Here is a 14,917-nt window from a genome sequence, read left to right on the forward strand (position 1 = left end):
CATTCATCCTCTTCCTGACCTTCTGCTGCTTAGAAGCCTGCTCGAATTTCACTTTTCCCAGGATAATGTCCAAACCTTATCCTAAGTCATTTCATAACATCAAGCACACTGGGCTTCCCTGTGGTGCAGTGGTTAAGAATCCGCCTGCCAATACAGGGCACACAGGTTCAAGCCCCGGTTCAGGAAGATCCCACATGCCTTGGAGCAACTAAGCCCGTGCGCCACAACTACTAAGCCTGCGTGCCACAACTACTGAAGCCCACGTGCCTAGAGCCCGTGCTCCGCAATAAGAGAAGCCACGGCAATGAGAAGTCTGGGCACCACAACGAAGGGTAGTTCCCTCTCGCCGCAACTAGAAAAAGCCCACGCACAGCAATGAAGACCCAGAGGTGGAAGGATGTAACTGAAGTAACCTCTGATAAGATTTGGGGACTGGACGTGGGGATTCAACTAGTAGGTTTCCTCTTAAAGCATGGACTTCTTGGAAATTTAAGCTTCTCTTTGATTCTACTCTGGCCTAAGATTTTAGTACAATGGGAGTCAAGTCAGTGTCTTTAAAACCAAGCAATTAAAGTTAACAGATCCATCCAAGTACTAACCAGGCCCGACCCTGCTTCGCTTCCGAGATCAGACGAGATTGCGTGCATTCAGGTTGGACATGGAAGCAACGTAAATGTCCATCGATGGAGGAGTGGATGAAGAAGATGTGGTACATAATACAATGGAATATTACTCAGCCATAAAAAAGAATGAAATAATGCCATTTTCAGCAACATGGATGGATGTAGAGATCGTCATACTGAGTGAAGTAAGTCAGGCAGAGAAAGACAAATATCCTATGATATCGCTTATATGTGGAATTTTTAAAAAATGGTACAAATGAACCTATTTACAAAACGGAAATAGAGCCACAGATGTAGGAAACCAACTTATGCTTACCAAGAGGAAAAGGGGGTGGGGTAGGGATAAGTTGGGAGAGTGGATTGGCATATATGCACTACTACATTTGAAATAGATAATTAATAAGAACCTACTGTAGAGCACAGGGAACTCTACTCAATACTCTGTAATGAACTGTATGAGAATAGAATCTAAAACAGTGGATATATGTATATGTATAACTGATTCCCTTTGCTGTACAGCAGAAACGAATGCAACATTGTAAATCAACTATACTGCAACAAAAATTAATTAAAAAACAAAATATAGATTAAAAAATAAATTTAACAGATCCAAATAAAAACACAGGAGTTGAATTTACCCCCAAAAGTGGCATAACTGAAAGGATTCCACTTATTTTCTGAGTATTTTGTACAGAAAAAAGAAAGAGAACATCTCAGTGATAAAGGCATAAAGTAAGTCTATTAAGGAAATAATAACAAGGACAACACAATTATACATGGTAGCTAATTTTACAAAAGAACACAAGAAGATCTATGTAGAACATTAATGCTTTAATAAAGTTAAAGCACAAATATAATGAATCTTGATCTATTTAATCCCAACATATTATGGTAAAACCAATACGAAACGGAACAGAGAAGCAAGTCACTTAATAGAAGAAAAAACCCTACCAGATGTTTATCAGCCTTTATTATAAACTAGGGGCGAAACCCAAAGACACAATTGTTTTGAATAATAAGGGGATCGTCACATCTGTTGCTTTAATATTGCAGCACTGCACAATATTTTATAAATTTAATAATTTATGCATTATAAATGTATAATAATATACATTTCATTTAAAAATTATATTAACTCAAATCAATTTGGCCTAAAATGTCTTAGTTTCTATTAAATTAGAAAGAAAATAAAATATTAATGAGAAGAAATTTATGGTGCTGCCCACCAAGGATATGAATTCCTGCGGTGAAAGATGAGAAAGCCACTTGAAATGAAATATACATGATGACATTATGGCCTTAGGTTAAAATCTAGCTCCTCCCATTATTCTGTTGTGTTCTGGGTCCCATGTGTATCTTGGCCTGTGTAACAGAATTTGTTTCATTTAATATAGTAGCGTCCTTTGGCGTGTTACTAGAAAACCCTCCATATCAAAAGAGCTTAAATGTGAATTCAACTGAGTAATAATGAATAGCTGTGAGACATTTCATTTTTCTAATACAAGCGTTAGGAATCTTCCAAAAGGAATGCTTTAAAACTCTGAGTGGGTGATGAAGAATTTAGTTCCAGTTGCTTCAGGTGAAGCCAACAAGGGGCAGTGCCTACTTGGGCCCAGGTGAAGCAACGGGGGTGTGAGAGGCTGCATGAGTTAGTTTTCCAGACAGGACTCCTTTGCTGGTTAGAGGTGTCACTGTCCATTTCAAGCGTCATTTGAAAAGGCCCACTTTTACCAATTTTCCTATCATTACTTCAGTATTTCTGCCCAAAGGAGAAAAAGAATAGGAAAAAAAAAAAAAAGCTTGAAGAGAGGTATTTTAGATGCGTAAACCTCCACGGCCTAGTGGAGAGTTTTGGTAGTATCAGAAGAAATTTGTCTCTCAGCTGAAAGAAAAAAATACAGTTTGATTAGAAAAAAAAAAAAAAAAAAAAAGGCTTATAAGGTTTTGTGCTACCTCAGAATGTCAGGAACAGGGATAGAAGTGTGGTGGAGAGAATCAAACCGTTTTCTTACTGTGATACTAGCCCTGTGATTTGGGTAAAGTACTTGACCCGACGCGTGGTATTCTCTCTCTCTCTCTCTCTCTCTCTCTCCCTCACATCTCTCTCTTGCCCTAAAAGACAAGAAAGTGTGGAGAGCTGCAGAGCTGTCCACGGGGAGATGGAGTCCTTTCAGAGATGCAGGCAAATTTTCCTTCAATTTTACTATCCCTGGAATTTCTGTATTTATCTTTTTAAAACAGGGGTCTTCAAGCTTCGTGCTCTAAGGAACACACGGGGAGTCTGTTACGATGCAGATCCCCAGACCCTACTCTCTCGGGGCTTCTGCATGAAAGATCACCTAGGGTTTGTCCTAGAATCTGGAACTCTGGGTGGTCATATATACCTGTCCTGGATCTGAAATGCTGCTCGCACTTCAGTCCTCACTATACTTCCTCAGGCTCGCCCTGAGCCCTAATACCAGGGTGCAAAGTGGAAAAGTAGAGGGAAATACTCAGATTATCTGAGAAGATAATGAGAGGATTGTCGGATTTCCAATTTCCAGACTCAAATAAATTATGTGGAGGATATTGTAAGAGATGGCAGCTGTGACATCAGAGTCACCCTGGGGAATTATTTGAAAAGCATGAATCCTTGGGGAGATTCCAGGACCGGAAGAAAGCACGTCTCCATTTTTAAGGGGAAAAGCATAGAAATGGAAAGGATAGGTTGATGACTTTAGCATACAACGTTTCAAATGATAATCAAACAAAACTGTTGTGAGCAGTTAAAGAGAACGTGGAATCAACAGGAATTCATTAAGAAAATTATGCCAACTAATCAATTCCTTTTTCTTTTCTAAGTAAAAAGAAGGAGGTGGGGAGTAACTTCTATTTCTGGCAGTATGGCAGAGTAGATGGACAGAAAAACTCTTCCTAGGATAAAATGCCTAAAAATGCTTAATTTAATTAAAACTTAAAAAATATTATCTTTTTAAAACTTGGTAGAGCTGAGGGTAAAGGAAGGCAAACAATATAAACCAGAGGCAGGATTGCACATGGCTGGGTAGGGCGGGAACTGTGTTCGTCTGAGGACATCTGCCTGAGTTTGGTGGCCCAACCTGGTCTGTAAGAAGCATCCTTGGGTGGGCACCCAGGCAAAGCCCAGGACGTCTGATCAGATCTACCACGTGCTGCCTTGGGACTCTGGGGAGAGGTGGAGAAGTCTTTGAATCACAAGCCAGCAGGTGCACAATTGGCAACCAGAATCCCGGCTGCCTGTGTTACCTGAAAGTCCCCAAACTGAAAATCGAATGTAAAGTGGCCCCAGGTTGGTAGTGGCTCCACGTGCTGGCAGAACACATTTCTCACTGGGAGCAATTCTAAACATAAAAGCACAGGAATGCTCAAAGATGGCGATCTAAGAGCACTTAGAAAATGCAACATTGCAAAAGATATCGTTTAAAACAGGGGTCCCCAACCCCCGGCCGTGGACCAGGCTGCACAGCAGGAGGTGAGCAGCAGGTGAGCAAACAAAGCTTCATTTGCAGCTCCCCGTCATCCGCGGCTCCCCGTCACCCGCGGCTCCCCGTCATTCGCGGCTCCCCGTCACCCGCGGCTCCCCGTCACCTGCGGCTCCCCGTCACCCGCGGCTCCCCCTCATCTGCGGCTCCCCGTCACCCGCGGCTCCCCATCCTCCGCAGCTCCCCGTCACCCGCGGCTCCCCGTCACCCGCATAACCACCTGAACCACCCCCCACCCCCAGCCCCATCCGCTGAAAAATTGTCTTCCACAAAACCGGTCCCTGGTGCCAAAAAGTTGGGGACTGCTGGCTTAAAGATCATCGAAAGATTCATATCTGGGAATAAATCCAGCAAAAGATGTTCAAGTCCTTTATGAAAATAAAGTATATACCTTTCTTGAAAGACATTTGAAGACATTTCATTGTCACTGATGGGAAGACTCAATATTGTAAAGATGTTAATTCTCCCCAAAATGATAAACTGAATCAAGGAACTTTCCAAGCATAATCTCAGTAGGATTTTGCATGAAACTTGATAAGTCGATTCTATTTTATGGAAAAGCAGGGACCCCAAATAGCCAACCTATTCTTTCATGGGAAACATGAGGTGATAGCAGGGGTAGAAAGGTTTGACCTTCTAGAGATCAATAGCTAGTAATCAAGATAGTGCGATGCTGGTGCATGGATGTATAAAGCCAACAGAAGAGAAGAGAAAGGCCAGAAATAGATGTGCACATATGTTGAACTTTGATATCTGCAGAGCTGTTGTCACAGTTAAGAAAGGAAATAATATTCATTAAATGGTACTGAGGCACTTGTTATCTATTAAGAGAAAAATTTAAGAGAATCTCTGTATAACCTAGATCTTAGAGGGTTTTAAGAACCTCTTAAAGGAATTAAGATGTGAATTAATTAAATCTTAATTAATTAAATGTGAATCTTTTATTAAGATTTAAATGTGATTTAAGAATTCTTAAGATTTAAGAATTAAATATGATCTTAATTAAATGTGAATTAAGGTCTCTGTTTGTTTAAAAAGACACGGCAACAAGGACGGCACACGGCAACAAGGCGCGAACTGGAGAAAAAGTGGTATTTTTAAGACTTACGATTGTCAGAAGATCAATGTCCAGAATGTATGAACTCTACAAATTAATAAGGAAACAATAAACAACCCAACTGAAAACTTAGAAAAGCACATTAACGGGCACTTCCCAAAATGTTCATCAACAAAATCTCAGTCGCATTAGGAACCAAATTAAAACCACCCTGAAATACCGTTATACTTCAGCCACACGGCATAAATTTAAAACAACAAAGTTTGGCTAGGTCGTCGGGTAACAGGAACTTATAAGCGCTGCTATCAGAGTGTAAATTGATGCAATCATTTTGAAAATCCTCTGACATGACTTAGTAAATTTGAACATGAAAACATGCGATAATCAGCAACTCTACCCCCAGTTATGTTCCTTAAAGAAACCCTTGCACTTGTCTAATAGAACACATATGGAAGAATGGTCCTAGTGTTAGGCATCACTGCAAGAAACTGGATGCAAGGAAAAAGTTATATTAATATAAAAAAAATTGAATGTGATAATGAACCAGATGTAGCCATAAACATCCATGTGATGGATCTAAAAATATTATGCTGAGGAAAAAAGAGTAATTCACATAAAAACACATAGGGTATTAAGATCCCATTTCTATAAATTTTCAAAAAATCCAACTATTGTCTCTAATGCCTATATACATATACGTATGTGGTATGTGGTAAAAATGTAAAACAAGGAAAGTTAATGATAAACAAAATTTGGGACAGCAATTACTTTTGAGAAAATTTGGGAAATAATTATAAAACAGTGCTCAAGAAACATTATTATAAAGTACTGGCACTGTTCTGTTTATAAATTTGGGGGTAGATATATGTGTCCTTTATTACTGTCTTTCAAACAGTACCTATATGTTAGAATATCTCACATGTGATATTGTGAGATAATAAGAAACATGTATTTCAGTCTTCATCCCCACCTCCTGGCCAGAGCTCCTAAAACCCTTGTTGTTTCCTAAGTGGTAACAGAGACAGGAACATCTTTTGTTTTGATTTTGGTTTTCGTCCCCAGTTTCTGAAATAGTTCAGGAATAGGGCAATGACGTTGACAAACATCTTACGTTATCCACAGCAAGCCCCTTCAACCGCACTTGAATTTATGTTAATAAACTTGTGCAAAGCCCCTAAGGATGGAAGCTGGTTGCCAAGGGAACCAACCTCAGGATTAGGGGGTTGGAACTTTCAACCCCACCCCTCCTCCACTTCCTCTGAGGAGGGGAGAGGGGCTGGAGATCGAGCTCAATCCCCATTGGCCAATGACTTAATCAATCATGTCTACGTAATGGAACCTCCATAAAAACTCTCATGGAAGGGGTTCAGGGAGCTTCCAGGTTGGCAAACAAGAATGCATCTCTGTGCCGGGAGGGTGGTGAAGCTGGATAGAGCTTCTGACCCTGACACCAAATTACATCTCACAGACAGAGTTTTGGGTGACGTAGAAAAGAATAGCTTTATTGCTTTGCCAGGCAAAGGGGCCACAGCAGGCTAGTGCCCTCAAAACTGTGTGTCCCAACCCGGGGGGAGCCCTCAGGTGCTCAGCATTGTTTCTGCAAACGCCCGTACCACACCAGGGTAGCTAGACCCTCGGAACATAAGACTCAGTGGCATCCAATCTGAAGCCAGCCCTCACCCTCAAAGCCTTAAGCCCTGATCCTGAGCCAGGACCTTCAGCTTAGTTGTCCTCTGCTCTCTTGGTGTCTATTACTACAGGGCCTTCCTGGTGACCCCAGTATGGTTGCCTGACTTCAGATCTCAGGGAACAGCAGTTAGGGTACAGGTCCCTTCCTTTTCAGAAAGCACTTCCTTCCCTTTGCATTGCATGGAATGTTATCATCTGGGGCGTCTTCTTCCAAAGATCCAAAGGCTTCCATTTTGTCTTTCCCCCGGGCCAGGAGGCCCCTTCACCCTACAGTTCCATATCCTAGGGGTTCCAAGAAGCAGTTCTTCAGGCAACATAGTCATCACCCTCGACATGATGTTCAGACCCTGCCTGGTCTGGAGCATAACTCCTGGTCCAGGTGCCCCAGTTAGTATCCACCTTGCTTTTGGTAGACAGCTCAGTGTGGCCACAACCCAAATGAACTAGAGCCTTTTAGAGTGACACTGCTCTTGCTTTAATACCAATGGCTGCTCTGAAAAGAAACTCCATATACTCAACTCCAAAAGCATTGAAGAGTCAAGCAGGAGGAGACTGCAGCTCTCTTGAGCAGTGTTACCTCTCACAGCATTCCACACAACTCTGAAAATTTCTTTTTTTTTTTTCTCCAAATCTTCTCATTTTATTTTCTTCGAGTTTAATTTTGAAAATTCCATCCTACAGAAATTTCAACATGATGTAAACTAAGATACCCATCATCTAGGTTCACTAATATCTCTTTGTCTCCCTGATCATTTACTCCAGACATTGCAATAGTTCACATCTAAATACTTCAGCCTGTATCCTAAGAACAAGGATATCTTCCTATGTAACAGCAGAAAACTTGTCTCCCTCAGGAAATTAACATTGATACATTTGAAGTCAGGGAACCACACGGGGGTCACCAGGAAGGCCCTGTAGTAATAGACACATTAATACATTTTACAGCTGTGCTGGTATATATGCTAATATAATCAGTCTGTGTTTATTAGTGTGTATTACAGTAATTACTTTTCTATTTATTTTTCTCTTCTGATTTAAAGGAAATTAGAATTACAGCATTCGGTGAGCCCATAAGCATACACAGGCCTGAAGCTCTCTTTCTCCCTCTCCCCAAGTGTGTTCTTCCCCTCTCATCGCATCTCCAGGTCTACCAGCTCTCCGCTTGAATCCCCCTCCCTTCCCTGGATGGCTCTCCATGCATCTCCCCGGCCTCTAATATCTTCTTGCAATAGAGACCCTCCTCCTCAGAAAAGGGCCATGGGATGGAGCCTGGAGTTTTCTCTGCCGTGACTTTATCATCTGAAATATGACCCCACAGTCTCTGACATAGTTTTCTTGCTATTGTCCTTTTCTGTAAATTTCATTTTAACATTGAAGAGTTCATAAGAGGAAGTCAGCTTACTCACAGCAGAAGACTCCGTTTTGCCGCATAGAATACTTCAGTTGAGGCTGCGAATCTGCAAACTATGCTAATTGAGTACTGAGTTTGTTGACTGACCTTGTGAGTGTTCCTTCTTTGCAATGTATAGATGCCCAAGAATATTCTGGGTTTTTGTTTGTTTGTTTGTTTGTTTGTTTTTTGGCACACGGCTTGCGGGATCTTAGTTCCCCAACCAGGGATTGAACCCGGGCCAAGGCAGTGAAAGCGCAGAGTCCTAGCCACTGGACCGCCAGGGAATTCCCTCACGATGATTCTTTCATTTGTTTGTTTGTTTATTTATTTATTTATGGCTGCGTTGGGTCTTCCTTGCAGTGCACGGGCTTCACATTGCGGTGGCTTCTCTTATTGCGGAGCACGGGCTCTAGCCACGCAGACTTCAGTAGCTGCGGCTCGTGGGCTCAGTAACTGTGGCTCGCGGGCTCTAGAGCGCAGGCTCAGTAGTTGTGGCGCACGGGCTTAGTTGCTCCGCGGCATGTGGGATCTTCCTGGACCAGGCTCGAACCCGTGTCCCCTGCATTGGCAGGCGGATTCTTAACCACAGTGCCACCAGGGAAGTCCCTCAGGATGATTCTTTACTGACATCCAGGGACAGCTGGGGTTTCTGCCAAACTCATCTGAGCTGCCATTTGTTTAGCCCATATTATGTCCCAGGCCCCCTGCAAAGCACTGTACATCATTTCTTTTAATCTCCACAAAAGTTCCTATCAGAGGGGTACTGCTGACCCCACTGTACAGATAGAGCGGCTGAGTCTTTCAGATGTTTAAGTGACTTGCCCAAGCTCTGCTGTCATAAGAGGTGGGCAGGATTCAGACAAAACCCCTCCCACTCCCATGCTCCAGGGTGGTCTTTCCTGTCGCCTGTGGGTTTGGAGATGAGATAGTAGATGAGGGAACAGGACAGGGAAACCGGAGGCTCTGCTGGGGGCTCCCTCCCCTCCTGCAGAGGGAAGCACAGTGGAGCCTGTACTTTAATCCATTTCTTCATTTCAGGTGCTTCATATATATAAGCAAAAGCAAAAAAGCTTTTGCTCAGCCTAACTGTACCTAAACACAATCATTGCGCACTTAATCTTAGGCTCTCTGCCTGGGAAACGGTGTGTTCTGACTCACATAACAGACATTTACAGAGCAGGTTTTGAGGGCCTAATGAATGTCTCTGATTGTCAGCACTAAATATAATCTTTTAGAATGTGGCAACATTCTAAAGTTCAAGTTATAAAATGAAAACCTCTTAGATGGGGGGAAAAAAAGAAAAAAGCCTGAAATACGAACAAACCTATGTCCTTTCAATTATTAAAAAACAGCAACAACAGCAACTCATTTCAAACTTTTCCCGTGTGTAGTTGAACCCTTCAGCCATTATTTGACAAGCTAGTGTTTTTTTGGAGAACAGATATATTTCTGGATTTGCGGGACTATGTTTGTCAAATTCCCTGTTACCTCTGGAATAAAAGCTAAGGATACGATGCTTCACTTCTCAATAAAAAGGACAGCAAGGGGACTGATTCTTTATTAGGCATGTGTCCAGGAGCTCTTAGGAAACAGAAATAAGGCAGAGAGCATTTCCCTGAGGAACGCAGCTCTGGACAGCCACACAGCTGCAAGTAATAAAAGCAGCGGCTATAGGGGCTCGCGGCACGCGGCGTCTGGGGAGAGGCTGTGACTGAGTCCCCTCTCACCGATGGATCACTGGGCCCACTGGGGACCCCTGTGTGTGCACCACGGCTCCCATGCTCACTTCAGGGCACTGTGCGCTCTGTCCAGTGGACGGGGTTGAGTCTTAGGCCTCTTAAACTAAGTTCGCGTGTGACCCAAAGTCTGAAAAAAATATACATGATCCAAACCGATATAAAGGAATGAATAAACAAATAAATGGGAGAGAGGAGACAGCTCTTCCTTATAGAAAAATTCCAAATACCACTCCCCCCTCCAGGAGGTGGGGCTTCACCCTCTCCCTCCCTATTCCTGCGAGACCACTAGACATCATGCCCTGTTTCCAAATAATAGAGTCGTGAAGGGCAAAAGAGTAACTTTGCAGTAAGAGAACTGCAACCACCCAGCCAAGTGAGGAAGGGTCCCATCACCAGAGATGCCACCTGGATGTCATGTACCTCCTGGTAAAAGTGACAAGAATGGGACTTCACCTTTTCGGTATTTGTTCCAAAACCCATAATCCCATTCTCACCATGAAGAAAACATAAGATGAACCAGATCGGATCCACACTCATCCCCCTCACGGCGGTCGAGGTCATGAAAGACTGAGAAAATGTCACAGCCCAGCAAAAACTAAGCAGATGTGTGAACAAAATGTGGTGTTGTCCCCCAAGTGGGATCCTGGAAAATCGGGTGAAATCCTGCAGTTTACTTAATACCGAAGTTCCAATATCAGGTTCTTAGTTTTGTGAAAGTACCATGGCAGCGCTAGATGTCGACAGAGGGAGAAAAACCAGGTGAGGGGGACACAGAAAGTCTGTACAATCTTTGCAACCTTTCTGCAAATCCAAAATTATTCCCAAATAAAGTTGTTTAAAAAAATTGTTTGGTGTTCACTTCAGCAGCACATATACTAAAATTGGAACGATACAAAGAAGATTATCATGGCCCCTGCGCAAGGATGACTCATAAATTCATGAAGCAGTCCATAATTTTAACCCCCGCCCAAAAAAAAGAAAAAAACTTTTGCTCCCTAGGAAAAGAGTAGGTAATTAGAGCTATATTTTTTGGTATATTCAGTAATCTAATTCAAAATTAGATTCCCCTTCCCCATACTTGATTCATTTTGCAACATGGCATTTTGATGTCTAGAGTTTTTGTTCTCTGTATGCCTTTTCAAGTCAAAATGCTTGTTCAAGCAAATAGCTGTTGATAATCTTCAAGCAGCTAAGGTACGCCCAGGCATGAGACTGGAGGGCAAACCTAAGGAGCTGACGCAACTTTTGATTTTAAAACATGTTCATGCATTCTAGTTATGAATAGCTCTCTCCCCAGGGCGACAGCGCTGCTGATAAAGGCTAGTGGTCACAAGACAAGAGCAGAACCAGTTCTGGCCAGAGGACTCCCGCCATCCTTCCAGAGACCCTCACAGGACAAAAGTAGGCTGGAATGACAGAAGGAAGGAGGGATGGCAAACTGGGGTGCTCCAGTAAGGATCTCAGTCCCGTCCTGATATGCCGCCCAGCTCACCTTCGCCAATGTCTTGACTCTAATTCCCTGGAGATCCGTGTCCACCGTGCAGACGGCCCAGCCTCTTCCCTTGAGAGCCGCTACTGATGTCCTAGAGGTAGAGAGAGCCAGGGGTTCAGCTTCTGCTCCCAGGGAGGCTACTGGACAAGATGTGATTCTGCGGCTGGAACTAGAGGGACTCTTTCTCCAGAAACAACTGCAAATTTAGCTTCTTGGGCACCTTAACATAGCATTACACACTCTCACACATGAACAAAGTAATCTATGTGGGTTTAGGAAAATAAGCACCATTTGATTGTGCTATTTCTCTCTGCAAGTGCATCTCAAATTCTGAGCCATCAATTTATGACAGGTGACTTGGAACATTTAGAAGTTGGGAATTGCTTGATCAAATGAAATTACGGGCCTGAAACACTGAAAGGTGAAAGATATAGGCCTTGAGAGGAAAATTAAAAATAACTCAGTTTCATAGAGGGAGGATTTAAGATGAAAAGAGAAAGGAAAATTGAATCAAAATTGGGAGATCCTCGTGAGATTAGCTCTTTGTAATGGTAAATTCTGCAGCAATGCCAGGCAGTTGAGTTTCATGACATTTCAAGGTAAAGAAGTTGTTGGGCAGAGCATGTATTTTTCATAATACAGGACCAAGACATGAAATAATTGGGCACTTTCTTATCATGGTGCCCTCTTTCAAAATGCAAATGTCTATCTTCATTTTCCCTCACGCTTTGCAAAAATGCATTTACAGTTTTCATGAAAATTGAATAGGTATAAGATAAATATCTTCCTAGGGTGAAAGTAGAAGAATTTGAATTGCATTGAGTTTTTTCTATAGGCAACTCCTGTAAGATAGAGAGTCACGTTCACAATCCAATTGCATTCATATATATTTGGGAGTGTTAACAATCTCTACTTCACTTTGCCACAAGAAAGCAACTCACAACTTGGGAAACTTTCTTCATCCACCAGGTCACTCCTTCTAAATACATATTGAGTTTTATGCTTCTGAAGTCTTCTTAATGTCATCAACTGATCAGTACTCTCTGATAAGCTATAGGATAAAAATATATCAGTGTGTTACCCAGAGGGGAAATTAAAGGGCAACTCTGATTTCCTGCAAAGAAAATAGATAACAGCTATTATCTGGGGGCTAGGACCTACGTCAGAAAGCCCCCCTTCTCACCACTTCTGTTTCAGAGCTGCTTTGGAGTTGGGCAATGATTAAAAAATGGAGAGCCGGGAGGAAGCTGATCTTCTGATCTGTCATTTCCCCCGAGGTGCAATCACTGCATTCTGTACTGGAAAATCATTGTGTTTGCTTTGCTGCCCACAGGCTATCAGAAGGTCTGTAATGCAGTTATCCCACCAGTGCACCATGGCTGGCCCAACATACATAAGAGAGAAAACCTTGCATCTTCTTTTCGCATACGGGAAGAAATAAAATTCTCAAATATCTTAAATAAATCTCAGATGTGCACTTTAATGTGAGTTTCTTATAGTATCATCTCCAATAGGATTAGCAAATCGGGTGGAAGAAGTCCCTCGTATGTGTCTCTGCCCAGAGTCTTCTGATCCACCAGGTAAGCTGTGGACCAATGGATTCTCCTGGTATAGGAGTTCCCTTAGCTACTGCTCAGCAAGGCTTTCAGATCGAGGGAGAAGGAATCAAGTCAGAAGCTCTTTGGATAGAAGAATCTAATCAGAATGTTCTGACATCATGATGCCTGCTGACAAGCATTTGGGGATTGAAATGCCTCAGAATCAGCTCACAATCAAGCTTTTTCAAAATTTTGTATAATCCAAGCTCTCCCCACAATCAACAGATATCCAGTTCCCTCTCCTATTTCTTACGAGACCACAAACAATCCGCTTCATACAATCGCAACACAGACTACTGACAGGAAAATACACGGAGAGGACATTTTTGACCTTTACACTGGTGTTTAGTCTGGGGATTGTTTCTTCCTCTGGGGACACTGGATATATGATCATATGCATATAATTATTATGTCATTTCTCAGCGTCAAGGATTCTGGGAATCCTCTGTCAAATTGTGTGTAAATAAAAGTCTTTCTACACACAAGGTCCAATCATTCACCAGATTTTCAAAGGGTCCTTTTATCAAAGATCAAGGATTATTATTATTATAAGGCACACCTCTAATAGTAATCTCTTTTGTGTTTATGTAATGTTTGGGACACACATGCACACACACACGTACATATCTTCGGAGGACACGATAGCACACATATGCCTTAAGTTTAACTGTCAAAGAAAACTGCACAGGTTCAGTTCTCCAGTACTGGTTTCATTGCTGGTAATTCTCTTATTTTCCCCTCCGAAACTTTATATTTCAAAGAGACACATACAGGGTAAAGCAGGCAAGAGCCCTCAGGTGTTTGCAATCAGCTAGCTCCCTGGGAAATCTGGGGTGCAGTGCCTGCACTGGGAAGTTGTGGGGATCAGAAGGTAATACCCCAGGCCGGGCTGAGACCGTCTGATCAGGAAGAGCAGGAGGCGGGGAGACAGGCAGTTACTGACATGGGAGCGGTGACTTTGGTCACGAAGTGCAGCTTGGTCTCCTTCTGTGGCCACTGGCAAGAGTCCCAGCTCTGCCTGTCCTGTTAAGGATGTTGCCTGTCTTTCGATAAATCCACGTGAACCCCAGCAGGCCCTCACTGGGTGTCTCGAGAGAGTACATTCTTTGTGGCTCAGAGAGCAAGCCTTCTTACACCACCTCTAAACTGCGTGCGCGACAGTAGAAGTCATTGACGGGGCATCGTCAAGAAGACAAAACATAACTGATTAAAAAGTATTATTTTACAGGTATTACTGACTTGACACAAACACATTTTACCGGACCTTGCCTATTTTTCTTAGTCTACGATTCCTTGTCTTAGTTGCATTTATGGGAATGAGCATTTTCTGCAAAGAATTGAGGAGAAGCTTACTACATGTATATAAAATGGAATAACAGTAAAATTCACATGTAAACAAATTCAAAATCAGGCCACATAAGTACATAAAAATATCGAACTGATCTGTGATGATTTTATCAAACCTTCAAAACTAAACTTACATGAATTTGGATATTCACGATTGAAGCCAACTGTACATGGCATATACAGATATAATTAGTGCCACTTAAAAGAACACACTTCCAATGTATAGACTCCAGTGTAGCAATCATCCTTTTTCTAAAACATGCTTCAACCTCATTTTTCAGCTTGTTGCAAACTTCCTTAATTTACCTGTGCATTATTCATAAGTTACATTCAGGATCATTGATCCAAAGCCTACCCTAAAAGGACGTCGTCATAAGGAATTAATAATTTAAATGATTTTGAGTACATCACACATAATGTTGAGGTCAATTATTTTTGTGCAGAAGGGCATTGTAGTCAAAATATCTTTGAGGAAAAAA

General features: G+C 42.3%; 1 non-coding gene across 1 annotated transcript; it reads left to right on the forward strand.

Moving 5' to 3' along the window:
* The first annotated feature begins 10,852 nt into the window (after positions 1 to 10,852).
* Positions 10,853 to 10,959, forward strand: LOC115855093 (U6 spliceosomal RNA). The gene has a single exon (XR_004040281.1). It is a non-coding gene; the product is annotated as a U6 spliceosomal RNA (small nuclear RNA).
* Positions 10,960 to 14,917: the final 3,958 nt, after the last annotated feature.

Source organism: Globicephala melas, chromosome 17 (genome assembly GCF_963455315.2).
Source record: "Globicephala melas chromosome 17, mGloMel1.2, whole genome shotgun sequence".
NCBI lineage: Eukaryota > Metazoa > Chordata > Mammalia > Artiodactyla > Delphinidae > Globicephala > Globicephala melas.